Raw genomic sequence first — 16,081 nt, 5'->3', positions numbered from 1 at the left:
TCTGGAAGTTCACGGTTCACATATTGCTGAAGCTCGGCTTGGAGAATTTTGAGCATTACTTTACTAGCATGTGAGATGAGTGCAGTTGTGCAGTAGTTTGAGCATTCTTTGGCATTGCCTTTCTTTGGGATTGGAATGAAAACTGTGGCCACTGCTGAGTTTTCCAAATTTGCTGGCATATTGAGTGCACCACTTTGACAGCATCATCTTCCAGGATTTGAAATAACTCAACTGGAATTCCATCACCTCCACTAGCTTTGTTCGTAGTGATGCTTCCTAAGGCCCACCTGACTTCACATTCCAGGATGTCTGGCTCTAGGTGAGTGATCACACCATCGTTATTATCTGGGTCATGAAGATCTTTTTTGTACATTTCTTCTGTGTATTCTTGCCATGTCTTCTTAATATCTTCTGCTTCTGTTAGGGTCACCTGTTCTAAAAGATACAAAATACCTACTATCTAACTCTGATTAGATCAAAAAGGATATTCCTTCAATGAGTGTTCTGCCTGTTTTCCTCTGTCCTGCCTATGTTTTCCTCTAGGAGTTTTACAATGTCTGGCCTTACATTTAGGTCTTTGATCCGTTTCAACTTTATTTTTGTGCATGGTGTTAGAGCTGTCCAGTTTTCCCAGCACCAGGTCTCAGCCTTTTGGCTAAGATCAAGTGGTCTATAATTCTTTACTCTTTCCCTATTAAGTTACTACATGCCTTTTATCTCTTGACTGGACCCAGAAGGATACATACCAACAATTTTTTAAGCTATTTAGTATGCCACGGTAAATAAATCATGTCTGCTTAAGTCATAACAAGTGGATTCTGTTCTCTACAATTGAGTCTTCACTGTTTCTCTTTTGATAAAGAATTTTTTGCTAAGAGATAGGGGCTCATACAATACTCATGACATCATTATTTTAATTGGGAAGTGATACTAATTATACATAGACAGGGTTAAGAATGGCTACTGAAGATTATATTTCTAAGTCTGCCAATTATATACTTCAATCGTAATATTAGAGTACTATCTTTCCTGTAAGGCCTAACTACTATTTTAAAAACTTAGTCTACAGTGAGATACCACTTCACACCTACTAGAATGTCAATAATAAAGAACACAGATAATGACGAGTGTTAACAAGGATGTGGAGAAACTAGAACCCTCATACACTGCAGATGAGAATGTAAAACAGTAACAGCTGCTTTGAAAACAATCTAGCAGTTCCTCAAAAAGCCAAACATAAAGTGGCCATCAAGACTCAGTTATTCCATCTTTGGGTACATACCAAAAAATGAAACTACATCCATACAAAAACCTGTACACAAATGTTCATGGCAGCATTATTCACTAAAAAAAAAAGGAAAGGAAACAACCCAATGCCCTGATGGATAAATAAAACGTGGTATATCTGCAGAATGTAACATTATTCAGTGACAAAAAGAAACAAAGTACTTCTATGTGCTACCTGGATGAATCTTGAAAATATTTATGTTAAGTGGAAGAAGCCAGTCAAGAAAGATCACATAATTACATAATTCAATTTGTATGAAATATTTAGGAAAGGTAAATCTTTAGAGACAGAAAGTAGATTAGTGGTTACCAAGAACTATGAGAAATGGAGAGAGGTATGTAGGAAATGACTAAAACGGTGTGGGAGCTTTTTTGGGGAGTAATGAAAATGTTCTAAAATTGATGGTGGTAATGGTTGCACAACTCTGTGAATGTTTTAAAATCTACTGAATTGCGTACTTTAACTGGTAAAATTGTATGGTAAGTGAGTTATATCTCAACAAAACATATTAATAAAATAACAATTAATAATTAATAAAATTAATTATAATAAAAATAATTAATAAAAACTTAATCCCTGCAGGTACTTACATAATTCAACCATTCCTAAATTAGGGTTAGGGATTTACACTCTCTATACCTCAGTGCCTGCTTCCCATGATGGAATACGATATCCTTTACACTAAAGCAAAACTATAGACCCAGCTGGCTCTAGGACAGATGTATTCTGAGTATACCCTAAAGAAGTCTGGGGGAGAGGTGGGAAGCCTCACAATGCTGTCACATAAAAATCCACAGTATATACCTCCCTAAACTGGGGCAAGTGTCTGCACAAGTTGATTTTTATATATTTACACGTGGCTTACACTAAAATTAAATGTGGGAATCTGGCCTCAGCAGAAAATCATACAAGCAAGATAAACTTGCTCAAGATAGCCCACATAGAAAGAAAAGCAAATAAGTTTGCATTATGATAGCTCAATAAATGCACACAAAGGTTTCAGATCAGATCAGTCCCTCAGTCGTGTCCGACTTTTTGCGACCCCATGAATCGCAGCACGCCAGGCCTCCCTGTCCATTGCCACCTCCCGGGGTTCACTCAGACTCACGTCCATAGAGTCAGTGATGCCATCCAGCCAACTCATCCTCTGTCATCCCCTTCTCCTCTTGCCCCCAATCCCTCCCAGCATCAGGGTCTTTTCCAATGAGTCAACTCTTCGCATGAGGTGGCCAAAGTACTGGAGTTTCAGCTTTAGCATCATTCCTTCCAAAGAAATCCCAGGGCTGATCTCCTTCAGAATGGACTGGTTGGATCTCCTTGCAGTCTTAGATCTTCTGAATTTTTGAGATTTTCCTGATCTTTTGTTCTGAGCTAGAACTAGTTCCAGAGCCTAAAGAATCTAAAACCTGAAGCCCTCAGTTGCCACTGGCTTAAGCCTGGAATCAAGCCAAGTCAGCAAACCAAGTGCACATCAGCCAAGTCAATAAGCATGTGCACACACACTTGAGAAGTTCATACACGTACACTGTCCTCATTTTCATTCCACAAACACGCCACAAAAGAAATTCTGACACACAGCAACGTAAGCCTGTACATTCTAATTATATAAATACTTCAATACACATGGTTTTAAATTTATTTCAAGTCAAACTGCTAAAAAAAGAAAAATGCCAAGAACCATATACTGTTCACACTTCAAAGCCCCATATAAATCTTTTAAAAAACAATCTGAGGAAATATGATCCCTTTGACTTCCCTGGTTTAAACAACTTGGTCCAGTTCCCATTCAACCAGAACAACTTCATTATTTTACTCTCCTGTTTACCAAAGGGTCTCCCCACAAGATATCATTAGACAAAAAGTTTCCACTATTTAAAACATTTTAGAATTAAAAAAAAAAAAGAACCACTGCTCTAATTAACAGTGATAACCTTTGCTGTTAAATACCAGATAGTTGTTCTTGTTGAAAAGGTTGTGGGCAACAGGAAAGGACTACAGTTAAAGAAGATCTGGGTAGCTGGTTCTATAGGGAATGCAAAAACAAGTATGCTGCAAATGCATTATCTTTTTTCAGCACTGTTTCATCATCTCAAAGGAAGAAATCACTTTCAAGAACTTAAGTGAACTACTACTGTTCTCCCACACCAGTTATGTCAATGTGATGGAAAACTGCAAATCATGATTATTTAATAAGATCACCAAAAATATGATTATACCCCTTTCCCTTATTAAAGGAAAAAGAAACTTTAAAGGAAGAAGGTAAATACTATCTGCTGTTTAAAGGATAGAAAAGTAATATGCTCAGCATTAGAAAGATAGAGATTACTATCATTTAAATTAAATGACAAACATATACACTGGACATGGCCTGTGTATGTTCAGTTCAGTCGCTCAGTTGTGTCTTGACTCTCTGCAACCTCATGGACTACAGCACACCAAGCTTCCTTGTCCATCAGCAACTCCCTGAGCTTGCTCAAACTCATGTCCATCTGTGTATGTTAACCTACTCTAAATAACAATATTAAGGTATACATTTTCATTTGGTTACCTTAAACATATGACATTTGATGATTACCTTGTGGATAACAGTAAACCTATAAAAAGGTTACACCTTTTACCTTTCTTCATTATGCATCCTCTTAAAAAACACAAGATTTTGGATGTTTCACACACTACTCCACAAAAGATGCTCTGACACTTACAAAGGTCTAATTTGTTCTGCTATATGATGTTTTAATTATAACACAAATAATAGGGTGTTATTGTTGGAGGAACAGAACCCCATTACACTTCAATTAAATAGTTTACTTAATATTTAAAATAACTCTTCCCTCAATACTGATTCCAACTGATTAGTTTTAGACTTAAACAAGTGCCAAAATTCCTAAGTCCATATAGGTGATGAATGAGATTAAAATTCTTACCTTGAAACACACATTTTCCTTGCCTCTAACCTATGACTCTAACCCATTAAAATGGTTTAAGTTTTGTTTGTTTCTTCTTGTTTGGTTGGTTAAGGAAAGTACCACAGCCCTAAGTCATCTCCCATTAACATCAAAATAGGAATCAAAATACACAGGACAGGAAGGACTCAAAAAGCTATAAGGCATCAGAAACAAACAGTAAAATGACAGAAGTTCCTCCTTATGAACAATTACTTTAAATGTAAATGAATTAAACTCTCCATTCAAAAGGCAGAAATTAGTAAAAATGGATTCTAAAAACATGATCCAGGAATCTCCCTGGAGGTCCTATGAAGACTCTGCACTCCCACTGCAGGTGGCACAGGTATGATCGCTGGTCAGGGAACTAAGATCCTACGTGACATGTGGTGCAACCAAAAAATTTAAAAAATAAATAAATAAAAATTAAAATTAAAACATGATCCAACTATATGTCCTCTACAAGAGATTTACTTTAGCTACAAAGGAAAAAATAGGTGGAAAGTAAAAGGATGGAAAAACATATGCCACGCAAACAGTAACTAAATCAATCAATTCAGTCGCTCAGTCATGTCAGACTCTTTGCGACCCCATGAACCGCAGCACACCAGGCCTCCCTGTCCATCACCAACTCCCGGAGTTTACTCAAACTCATCTCCATTGAGTCCGTGATGCCATCCAACCATCTCATCCTCTGTCGTCCCCTTCTCCTCCTGCCCTCAATCTTTCCCAGCATCAGGGTCTTTTCAAATGAGTCAGCTCTTTGCATCAGGTGGCCAAAGTATTGGAGTTTCAGCTTCAACATCAGTCCTTCCAATGAACACCCAGGACTGATCTCCTTGCAGTCCAAGGGACTCTCAAGAGTCTTCTCCAACACCACAGTTCAAAGCATCAGTTCTTCAGCGCTCAGCTTTCTTTATAGTCCAAGTCTCACATCCATACATGACCACTGGAAAAACCATAGCCTTGACTAGACAGATCTTTGTTGACAAAGTAATGTCTCTGCTTTTTAATATGTTGTCTAGGTTGGTCATAACTTCCCTTCCAAGGAGTAAGCGTCTTTTAATTTCATGGCTGCAATCACCATCTGCAGTGATTTTGGAGCCCAGAAAAATAAAGTCAGCCACTATTTCCACTGTTTCCCCATCCATTTGCCATGAAGTGATGACCACATGCCATGATCTTCATTTTCTGAATGTTGAGTTTTAAGCCAACTTTGTCACTCTCCTCTTTCACTTTCATCAAGAGGCTCTTTAGTTCTTCTTCACTTTCTGGCATAAGGGTGGTGTTATCTGCATACCTGAGGTTATTGATATTCCTCCCGGCAATCTTGATTCCAGCTTCTGCTTCTTCCAGCCCAGCGTTTCTCATGATGTACTCTGCATATAAGTTAAATAAGCAGAGTGACAATATAGAGCCTTGATGAACTCCTTTTCCTATTTGGAACCAGTCTGTTGTTCCATGTCCAGTTCTAACTGTTGCTTCCTGACCTGCCTACAGATTTCTCAAGAGTCAGCTCAGGTGGTCTGGTATTCCCATCTCTTGAAGAATTTTCCATAGTTTATTGTGATCCACACAGTCAAAGGCTTTGGCATAGTCAATAAAGCAGAAGTAGATGTTTTTCTGGAACTCTCTTGCTTTTTCCGTGATCCAGCGGATGTTGGCTATTTGGTCTCTGGTTCCTCTGCCTTTTCTAAAACCAGCTTGAACATCTGGAAGTTCACGGTTCACATATTGCTGAAGCCTGGCTTGGAGAATTTTAAGCATCACTTTACTAGCGTGTGAGATGAGTGCAATTGTGCAGTAGTTTGAGCATTGTTTGGCATTGCCTTTTTTTGGGATTGGAATGAAAACTAGTAACTAAAAGGGAGGCTCTACTAATACGAATAGTAACTGAAAGGATGGCTCTACTAATATGAAACAAACTAGACTTTAAATCAAAAAAGGTTACAAGAGACAAAGAAGAACACTATATATTAAGAAAAGGAACAAAAGAGCAAGAAGATATAACAATTATAAACACTCTTGCACCTAATAACAGACCACCAAAACAAATGAAGCAAAAACTCACAGAATTATCTATAATAGTTTGCAGTTTCAATACCCTACTCTCAATAATGGATAGAACAACCAGACAGAAGATAAGAAAACAGAGGACTTGAAAAACACAATAAACATAGACAACTAGACATAACAGACATATATACAACATTCTACCTAACAACAGATAAATTCTTCTCAAGTGCAAACAAAACATTCTCCAAATACACCATGTGCTGCTAAGTCGCTTCAGTCGTGTCCGACTCTGTGCGACCCCATAGACAGCAGCCCACCAGGCTCCCCTGTCCCTGGGATTCTCCAGGCAAGAACACTGGAGTGGGTTGCCATTTCCTTCTCCAATGCATGAAAGTGAAAAGTGAAAGTGAAGTTGCTCAGTCGTGTCCGACTCTCAGCGACCCCATGGACTGTGGCCCACCAGGCTCCTCCGTCCATGGGATTTTGCAGGCAAGAGTGCTGGAGTGGGTGCCATTGCCTTCTCCGAATACACCATATATCAGGCCACAAATTAAGTCTCAATAGATTTTAAAAGACAGATAATTGTACAAAGTATTTCTTCCAACTACAACAGAATGAGTTTAGAAATCAGTAAGAGAAGAAAAACTAGAAAATTCACAAATTTGTGGAAATTAAACAACACATTCTTTTTTTTAATATTTACTCATTTATTTGGCTGTGTCAGGTCTTAGTTGCAGCAGGTGTGGTATGCAGGCTCAGCAGTTTTGGCACACAGGCATGTGAGATCTTAGTTCCCCCACCAGGGATAGAACCCACATCCCCTGCACTGGAAGGCGGATTCCCAACCACTAGACCACCAGGGAAGTCCCAAGAATACACTCTTAAACAACCAAAGGGTCAAAGTAGAAATCACAAGGGAAACTAGAAATATTTAAGAAACAAATGAAAACAAAAAACACAACATATCAAAATTTATTAGATACAGCGAAGAAGTGCTAAGGGGGAAATTTATAAAATTATAAAAAATAAGAAAGACTTCAGATCAACAACTTAAGTTTATAATTTAAGGAACTAGAAAAAGCAGAAATCCAAAACCAGCAGAAAAAAAGAAAAGAATAAACATGAGGGCACAGATAAATGAAATAGTGAACAGAGGAAAATCAACGAAAACAAAAGTTGATCTTCAAAAGATTAACGAAATTCACAAAACTTTAGCAAGATTAATTAAGAAAAAAGGAGCCAGTTACTAATCACAAAGTGGAAACATTACTGATCCTACAGAAATAAAAAGGATTTAATGAGAGTACTATGACCAACTGTGCACCAATAAAGTGGATAACCTAGGTAAAATCAACAAATTTCTAGAAACCAACTGAGTCACAAAGAAAGAGAAAATTTGAATAGGCACATAAATATTAAGGAGATTGAATTAGTAATCAAAAACCTCCCAACAAAGAAAAGCCCCTGATGGCTTCACTAGTGAACTGTACCAAACATTTAAAGCACATCAATGCTTCTCAAATCCTTCCCAAAAAGCTGAAGTGGAGGGTATACTTTCTAACTCATTCTATGAGGCTAGTATCACCCTGATAACACAGCCACAAAAAGACATTACAACAAAACTACAGACCAATATTCCTATTGAACACTGATTCAAAAATCCCCAACACCAGCAAACTGAATTAAGTAGCAAAAATGCAAATCAAAGTCATAATGACATATCATCTCACACCCATTAGGATAGCTACTATGCAAAAAAGCAAAAAATCCACCCACAGAAAGTAAGTGTTGATAAGGATGTAAACAAATTTGAACCTCTGTACAATGTTGGTGTTGCTGTGAATGTAAAATGATGCAGCTGCTATGGAAACAGCATGGTCAGTCCTCAAAAAAATTTAAAATTTAAAATTACCGTATGAGCCAACAATTCCACTTCTGAGTATGTACCTAAAAGAACTAAAAGCAGAGTCTCAAAGAAATATTTGCACACCCAAATACACAGCAGCAGCATTTTTCACAATAGACAAAAGGTAGAAGCAACCCAAGGATCCACTGATGAACAAATAAACAAAATATGGTATATACATATAGTAGAATGTTAGTCAGTGCTGAAAACAAAGGAGATTCTGACAGTTTAGCTGAATTTTGAAGACACAATGCTAAAAGAAATAAGCCAATCACAAAAGAGAAAATACAGTATGATTCCACTCATATAAGGTACACAGAGTAGTAAATTCATAGAGAGAAAAAGCAGAATGCTGGCTGCCAGGGGAAGGTGGGAGGGGAGGAAATGGGCAGTTTATAACTTAATGGATCCAATTAAGTTTTGCATGATGAAAAGTTCTAGAAATGGATGGTGGTAATAGACGTACAACAGTGTGAATGTACTTAATGCCACAGAACTGTATACTTAATATGGTAAAAGTGCTAAACTTTATATGTACTTTACCATAGTTTTTAAAAATACATTTTTAAATCAAAATATGGACCAAACATATGAATGAGTCAATAATGTTAAAAATTGGAAAAAATAAATTTCAAATGTAAACACAAAATTAAAACTGATGAGATGAAATTAACAGATGAAAGAGATATTCTCAAGGCAAAGAAAAAAAATCCCAGAAGTCTAGAGTTGTAGCAAGCTTCAAAGATCTTGTGAAATTCAAATCTTTTCACTCTGTAAATTAGGAGAGAAGCTCTTCAGGGAGGTTAGCTATCTTACATTCACCATCGGTCAGTTCTGCCTACATGCAACAAGAAGCTGTTAATTAATAAATCCCTAGAGTTTTTGGCAAAATAGTATTCAAACTCTATCATATGTAGGTAGTGTTCCTATTATTATTATTCTACCATAAATATTTCATTGACATTATTATTATTCCCAATGTAATCTATACCCTTATAATCATAACTGTAAATCATTCTCCCCATAGAGAAGATGAGAGGCAAAGACAGCAAGTACCTCTCATCTCCTTAGGACTGTTCATCCTCAGCATGAATTAAATGAGAAATGAAAGGAGATTAAGAAAGAAGCTAAGTGGTCTCTTTTTTCCCGCTTATGAACTAGATGTCAAGCCAGCTTTCCATACTGTGCCCTCACTATATTTGTCTAATAAGTAAAACCAAAAAAAAATTAGATTTGAATATTTATGTGGAAATGTAGTACCAAATCTTTGTTTTTAGACAATGTAATTTCAGAACACTAATAATATAGTCCCTTTGTATCAGCGCTTGACTAAAATGCTAAGAAACCTTTCAACTTTCTGTGAATAACCTTTCAGTTCAGTTCAGTTCAGTTGCTCAGTTATGTCTGACTCTTTGCGACCCCATGAATTGCAGCACACCAGGCCTCCTGTCCATCACCCACTCCCGGAGTTCACCCAAACTCATGTGCATTGAGTTGATGATGCCATCCAGCCATTTCATCTTCTGTCGTCCCCTTCTCCTCTTGCCCCCAGTCCTTCCCAGCATCAGGGTCTTTTCCAATGAGTCAACTCTTCACGTGAGATGGCCAAAGTATTGGAGTTTCAGCCTCAGCATCAGTCCTTCCAATGAACACCCAGGACTGATCTCCTTTAGGATGGACTGGTTGGATCTCCTTGCAGTCCAGGGGACTCTCAGGAGTCTTCTCCAACACCACAGTTCAAAAGCATCAATTCTTCAGCCCTCAGCTTTCTTTATAGTCCAACTCTCACATCCATACATGATTACTAGAAAAACCATAGTTTTGACTAGTTGGACCTTTGTTGGCTAAGTAATGTCTCTGCTTTTGAATATGCTATCTAGGTTGGTCATAACTTCCCTCCCAAGGAGTAAGCATCTTTTAATTTCATGGCTGCAGTCACCATCTGCAGTGATTTTGGAGCCCAGAAAAATAAAGTCAGCCACTGTTTCCACTGTTTCCCCATCTATTTGCCATGAAGTGATGGGACTGGATGCCACGATCTTAAGTTTTCTGAATGTTGAGCTTTAAGCCAACTTTTTCACTCTCCTCTTTCACTTTCATCAAGAGGCTCTTTAGTTCTTCTTCACTTTCTGCCATAAGGGTGGTGTCATCTGCATATCTGAGGTTATTGAGAGCTTAAGCTAGCATTTTTCATTATACCATCTTTACTTAAAAGAATGTCTTAGGTATTTTGGCAGAGGTTTGCTCAGAAATGAAGGAAGTCTTCTTGTCACTTTAGGAAACAAATGGCAACCTTATTTTTGCCAATGATAAAATTTGAACTTTCAAGCAAAAATCAGATTTCTGGAAAACTCATATCCATCACCATGTCACAACAGGGACGGTTTCCCAATAACTTATTTCTGTTGGAATGGGTGATATTAACAAATGTGATATTTTAATAGCTTATAATGAAAAGTAACTTACTGAACCAATATTGACAAGTGACCAAGGCATGATGTTATACAGTCAGACATAGGCATACGATCCACTCTATGTTCAAACCAATGGATTTTAACATAACATTATTAAAAAGTCCACTGATATGATTTCAGATTCCAGACTGCAAATGTCAGGGAGGAGGAAAACTTTCCTTTACTCTCCTAGGTTCTTCTGGCTGGTCTAAAAATTAAACTGGCATGAGACAGATTAACAAGAGAAAATCAAATTTAATGTCATATGTATGGGAATTCCATACATAAGATGGGCCAGACACCCTACATACACGAGAGATTCAAAGATAGAAAGGTAAAATGTGGTGTAAATGTCACTTTGAACTACAGGATGGGACAGGGGCCTGGGGCGTAGAAGAACAGGAGGATCATTCACAGGACAATAAGCAGCAGAGCAGATGTTTCACAATGCAGCCACTAGGATAAAATTTATCTCTGGTAATAACTTTTTTTCTGAGAAAAATCCCCAATTTAAATTCTTCTAGGTGGTTAAAAAGGGGCAGTAGTTTCTCTCAAACCCACAGGGTCTCATCTGCTCAAAATAATCAATCATGCAAAAGTGGCAAATTTCAAGAAGGTTCATTTCAAACTCCTACATAATTTACTAAAAACTGTTATATGCTGAGTCTTGATGTAGTTAGCAACCAAATATAGGGCTTTCCACGTGGCTCAGTGGTAAAAAATCCACCGGACAATGCAGGAGACACAGGAGTCGCTGGTTCCGCCGGTTCAGTCCCTGGGTCAGGAAGATCCCCTGCAAGAAGAAATGGCAACCCAGTCTTGCCTAGGCAATCCCATGGACTGAGCAGCCTGGAGGGCTACAGTTTGGGGGTTGCAAAGAGCTGGACACAACTGAGTGACTGAGCGCGTGCATTCGCGCACACACACACACACCAATAAAATATATCCATAATTCCTTGGAGGCTATCAAAATATCCCTCCCTTTTTCAACCATTAACTGTGTGAGGCTGGATTTCTCTCTGTATATATACTTCAACCCAAACAACATACTGCAATAGACTGAATGTAAAAGCAAATATGAGAATCCTGCTATTTCTATTAAACCAGACATTAGAGATTTACAAAAATCTAAAATGCCAGTCTTCTCACTCCTTCGTTCTTAAAAAACAGTAATCTTTTACTAAAAGAAAAAAGAGTTTATATTAACATGTAATGGGTTTATACTGCTCATTTTAAGTGAATTAATAAAAAGTTGTATCTCTGCTTTAATTTATAACATAATACAGACAGCTATAACCCACAAAAGCTCTCTGTGTGCTCAATAATTTTTTAAGAATATAAAAGAGTCCTGAGACAAAACATTTGAAAACACCTGATTTAAAGAACAAAGTATTAATATCAGATCCCTGCAAAACAAAAAGAACAAGAAGTACTTTTTCTTTATTTTTTTTTTTAGTTTTCCTAAAAGACATTACATGAAAACTGAAAAGGGACACAATGGCAAATCAAAATTATTTGATTCCTTCTATGTAACATCAATAAGAATTTTAAAAAAGAAAAGAATGCTTAGATCAAAGTGATTTTGTATATCCTGGAAACATAATGCAATATCTTGATTAGATAAACACATAAATATATCCATTTGATAAATAATATTTTTGATAGCTGCAAATGACAGCCAAAGAAACGAGCAGTCACAAACTCAAAAACAGATGATTAAAATAGCAGCCGCCACCACCGTGAGGGAGACAATCCAAGGTCCTGTCAGAAGGGACAAACGGGTACTTCAGCCACTCTCCAGCAGCATCTCAGGACACCCAGCTCAGGGTCTAGCTGTTCTATTTTAAACTAAATTACATGCTTCCAAGACAGGACAGTAACACTAAGCTCTCAGCCCCAAAAGAGCAAATGGGTCTTAGTGGGATTAACCTGAAGTAACAGGACTCAATCAGCCCAAAGCCCCTTTTCAGCTACAACATCCCCTGTGCTGAGGAAACACAGAAGCAATAATAATATTTATTGAGCATTTTCTATGTGCCAGGCACTGTGGGCTAAGCACTTAACATTCAAGACCATCTTAAGAGTTTACACCATAATTATCCCCATTTTTGGAGTTGAGAAAACTGAAACACAAAGAAGATAAATAACTTGCCCAAAGCAAAGCCAGGATTTAAATCCAGCCTGTCTGACTCTGAGGCCCAGCCCTTTAGCCACTACACTACAGTACACACAGGCAAGTAACCAACAATAATACATAAAGTTGAAAGTCAATGTCCACTGTAGACCATTTCTGTTGTTCATACTGCCTAAGAGAAGCTTCCAATTTGCAGAGAGTCCTCTGACAGGTTCATCCATTACTCTACAGCTGCTGTTCAACTTCCAAGTACCAGAGGACCTCAGGCAAGAAGAGTAGATTTTGGAAGGTAAAACTGGAGGACATTTTTCTTTAGCCCAAAATATAGAATACAGAATAGAATAGAATAGAAGTTAGATCATTTCACAAGTCTTGGACCTCTTTGCCTTCTGCAATTGAAGATAAAAACCATTATTATTTAAGAATCTAACTAGACTATTCCAAAGAGAATAATGCCTCAATTCAAATCAACTGATAGAGCTTTATAAAAACTGCTTTTACAAAAGTTCAAATTACACTACATCTAAATGTTTTGCAATGCAGCTAATTACAAGGGTAGCTCTAGGTCTACGCCTTTCATTTCAGTGTTCAGAGTGAGAATGAAGTTCCAAATATGTGTTGAAGCAACTTAAGGCAGAGTTTTGAGGTCATTAAAAATGAACCTGGGGGGGGAGGGGGCAAAAAAAAAAAAATGAACCTAGAACTTCACTGTAGAAATTAAATCAAGCAAAGTGGAATAAGTCATGTTACAAACCAGCCCTAAGGATAAGGAATAAGGAGTGAATAAACACTAACTATCTCACATTAATTACAGAAGAAAATACTCAGATATTTCAGAGTTTTTGTTCAGTGTTAACATTTGGCACACGTTTTAAAATATGTACCATACAAAGTGCCTTAAATAAACTATTATTTTTTTGGCCTACCGAACTGAAAACATTCCACAATATAATTACAAAAATAACTTTCCGGTTTTCTCAGGGATTAAAAAAAAAAAGAATTTCTAAAACAAATTCAGAGGATAACAAAGAAAGAGATAACTCGATTTACATAAAGATTCCAAGAAAGACATAAATGGTAAGTGAAAATGAGTGATCCAGCAGACTGTTAAAAGTCCTTTCTACCCACAAACTGTACGAACTGCATCACAGACACTGCTACAAACGTACATCATAAACACTGTTACAATTTTGAGTACCTGAAAGTAAGAAGAAAAAACAAACCCACGCAGAATTAACATTGCCACAGAAAATTTCTACTGAGTCTTAAAACATATTAAGTCATCAGCAGTGCTAGACCTGCAGGCACTTGAGAAAGCTATCTTAAAAAAGAGAAACAAGCTTTATGTTATCAACATTCACAACGATGTGTAAAACTCTATTCCAAGATGGATAAATGCCCAGGAAAGGAAACCGATGGACTCAAACCTGCACTGGTACATTAAGAGACTTAAAGGCGCAGGAGGGTAACTACCGTGGAGCCCCGAGCAAGCCTTTGCGTGGGGTTGCAGGTGCCCCTGCACACTCGCATGAAAAACCCGCAACTCAGGAAGCAAGGCTGGAGGGAAACTCTGCACTGTCATCTAGGGCGATCTCCTTCATGTCCAAATCAAACACACAAGGCGACAAGTTGTAAGCAGAGAACACACTTCGGGTCAAGTCAACCATAGAAAGGAAGCAAGCTCGGCCATCGCCGTCGTCACACCACCACCCACCTTGAAGCCGGGTGCACTTAGGGGCTGAGAGCTGGGTAGGTGCGGAGGCAAGGCGCGCGCCCGGCCCCTGCCCACCGCCCCTCCGCACAGCTCAGCTCCGCGCTGCACCGCGGTCACCGCCGAGAGAAAGGAAGAGCAGGGCAGGGGGCCGCCTCTGCTCGGAGACCTAACCGGGTACCCTCCGCGAGGGCTGGAGAGGGGACGACCGAGTGACCATGGGTGGGGGCGGGGTGGGGCGTTTTCCAGAAATCGGCCAAAGCCCCCACCCATCAGGGATTCCCTTCAAGACCTGGTCCACCCCAGAAAGACACGGGTTACACAACCTGTCAGGTAAGGGACCCAGAGGTAGCAGGGCGCAAACCGAGGAGGGCCGGGGGTCGCTCCTTCCTTGCTTCTCCCGCCCCCAAGACACAGCGGCCGGGGAGAGCGAAGTGGTGGCTGCCTGGAGGATTAGCCGCGGCCGAGAGGCTGCCGGCCAGGACGCGCGGACGGCGGCGGCGGCGGGCGCTCACCGGCTCTGGATGGGGCGCTGGCAGGAGCTAGGCAGAGCCGCAGCACCCGGCTCGGCGTCGGCAGCGCGAGCTGCTGCTCTCCCGACACACCGCGGATACCTCGCCGCCCGCCGCCGGGTGTTTTCATACAAACCCCGGTGGCAGGCTAGGAGGAGGAGGAGGTGGAGGAGGTGGAGGAGGAGGAGGAGGTGGTGGCGGCGGCGGCGGCGGCGGCGGAACCTGCCCGCATCCCAGGCAACGTCAGCGCGGCGCCCCGCCCACCGCACTCCTCAGCCCGCCGGCTCGCGCGCGCCGGGCGGGAGGGAGGGCGGGGCGCGCGTGCGCGCGGGCAGGGTAAGCGCGCTCCGCGGAGAGGGCGGGGTGAGCGCGGGCGGGAGCAGCGACGGGGAGCGCGTTGGGGACCGCGCGTGAGAACGGAGGGAGCGCGCGCAGGGGGGAGGACTAAGGGAGCGCGCGCAGGGGGAGGGCGGGGAGCGCGCGCAGGGGGAGGGCGGGGAGCGCGCGCCGTTGTTTGGGGGCGGGGGAGACCCGGGCGGGATTTTGGAGCGGGTGCTGTTCGGGACGCCGGCTGTTGTACCCTGCAGCTGCTGCCCTACCCAGCCAAATGGGTCTCCGGGCGGCTCCCCACGTCCCGAAAGTCACCTTCCTGTACGCTCCCAATTAGAGCCTCCGCTTTTTTCCAAAACTAAGCTGGAGCCCAACCCCACCCTCTTAAGAGGCTTCTGCGGCGCGGGACCAGCGGTTCTTAACTCGGACTCATGTGAGGTCGCATTGGACCCTGAGGACCGCAGTAAAATTTAGCCTTTTCCTGACTTTAAAGAGAGCTCAAGATTAGACGAAAAAGGAAGCAGCTATCACACCCGAGCTCCCAGAAACAATGAAATTTCACCTTGTGGCAGTGCCTCCATAAATCAGGTATCTAGCGCTGCAACAAGCAAAATAGCGTGCTGATTTATTTTTTGCTTTTTTTGTAAACGTGCATACATAAGTCTCAAAAATGGTAATGCTAAATTAGCCGCTGAAGGCAGAGAGGAATGTTTTATCTGAGCCAAAGTAATGTGTCAGACAGATTAAAATACTGATACATTCTCTTCTGTTTTGACTGTATGTAGGTAT

At 40.4% G+C, this 16,081-nt stretch overlaps 1 protein-coding gene across 3 annotated transcripts in view; it reads right to left on the bottom strand.

The window, feature by feature from the left end:
* The window catches only part of AGTPBP1 (ATP/GTP binding carboxypeptidase 1), a 192,810-nt gene extending 177,627 nt beyond the window's left edge, over positions 1-15,183 (bottom strand). For 2 of the 3 annotated variants that reach the window (XM_070375389.1, XM_070375391.1), the window contains exon 1: positions 14,966-15,183. The gene's annotated coding sequence lies outside the window, so the exon portion shown is untranslated. Of the gene's footprint in view, positions 1-14,776; positions 14,917-14,965 lie in introns of those variants that run through there. The other variant, XM_070375390.1, reaches the window with a different exon arrangement.
* Positions 15,184-16,081: the final 898 nt, after the last annotated feature.

Source organism: Bos mutus, chromosome 8, assembly GCF_027580195.1.
Source record: "Bos mutus isolate GX-2022 chromosome 8, NWIPB_WYAK_1.1, whole genome shotgun sequence".
Lineage (NCBI taxonomy): Eukaryota > Metazoa > Chordata > Mammalia > Artiodactyla > Bovidae > Bos > Bos mutus.
This window is presented reverse-complemented; position numbering and strand designations above follow the sequence as displayed.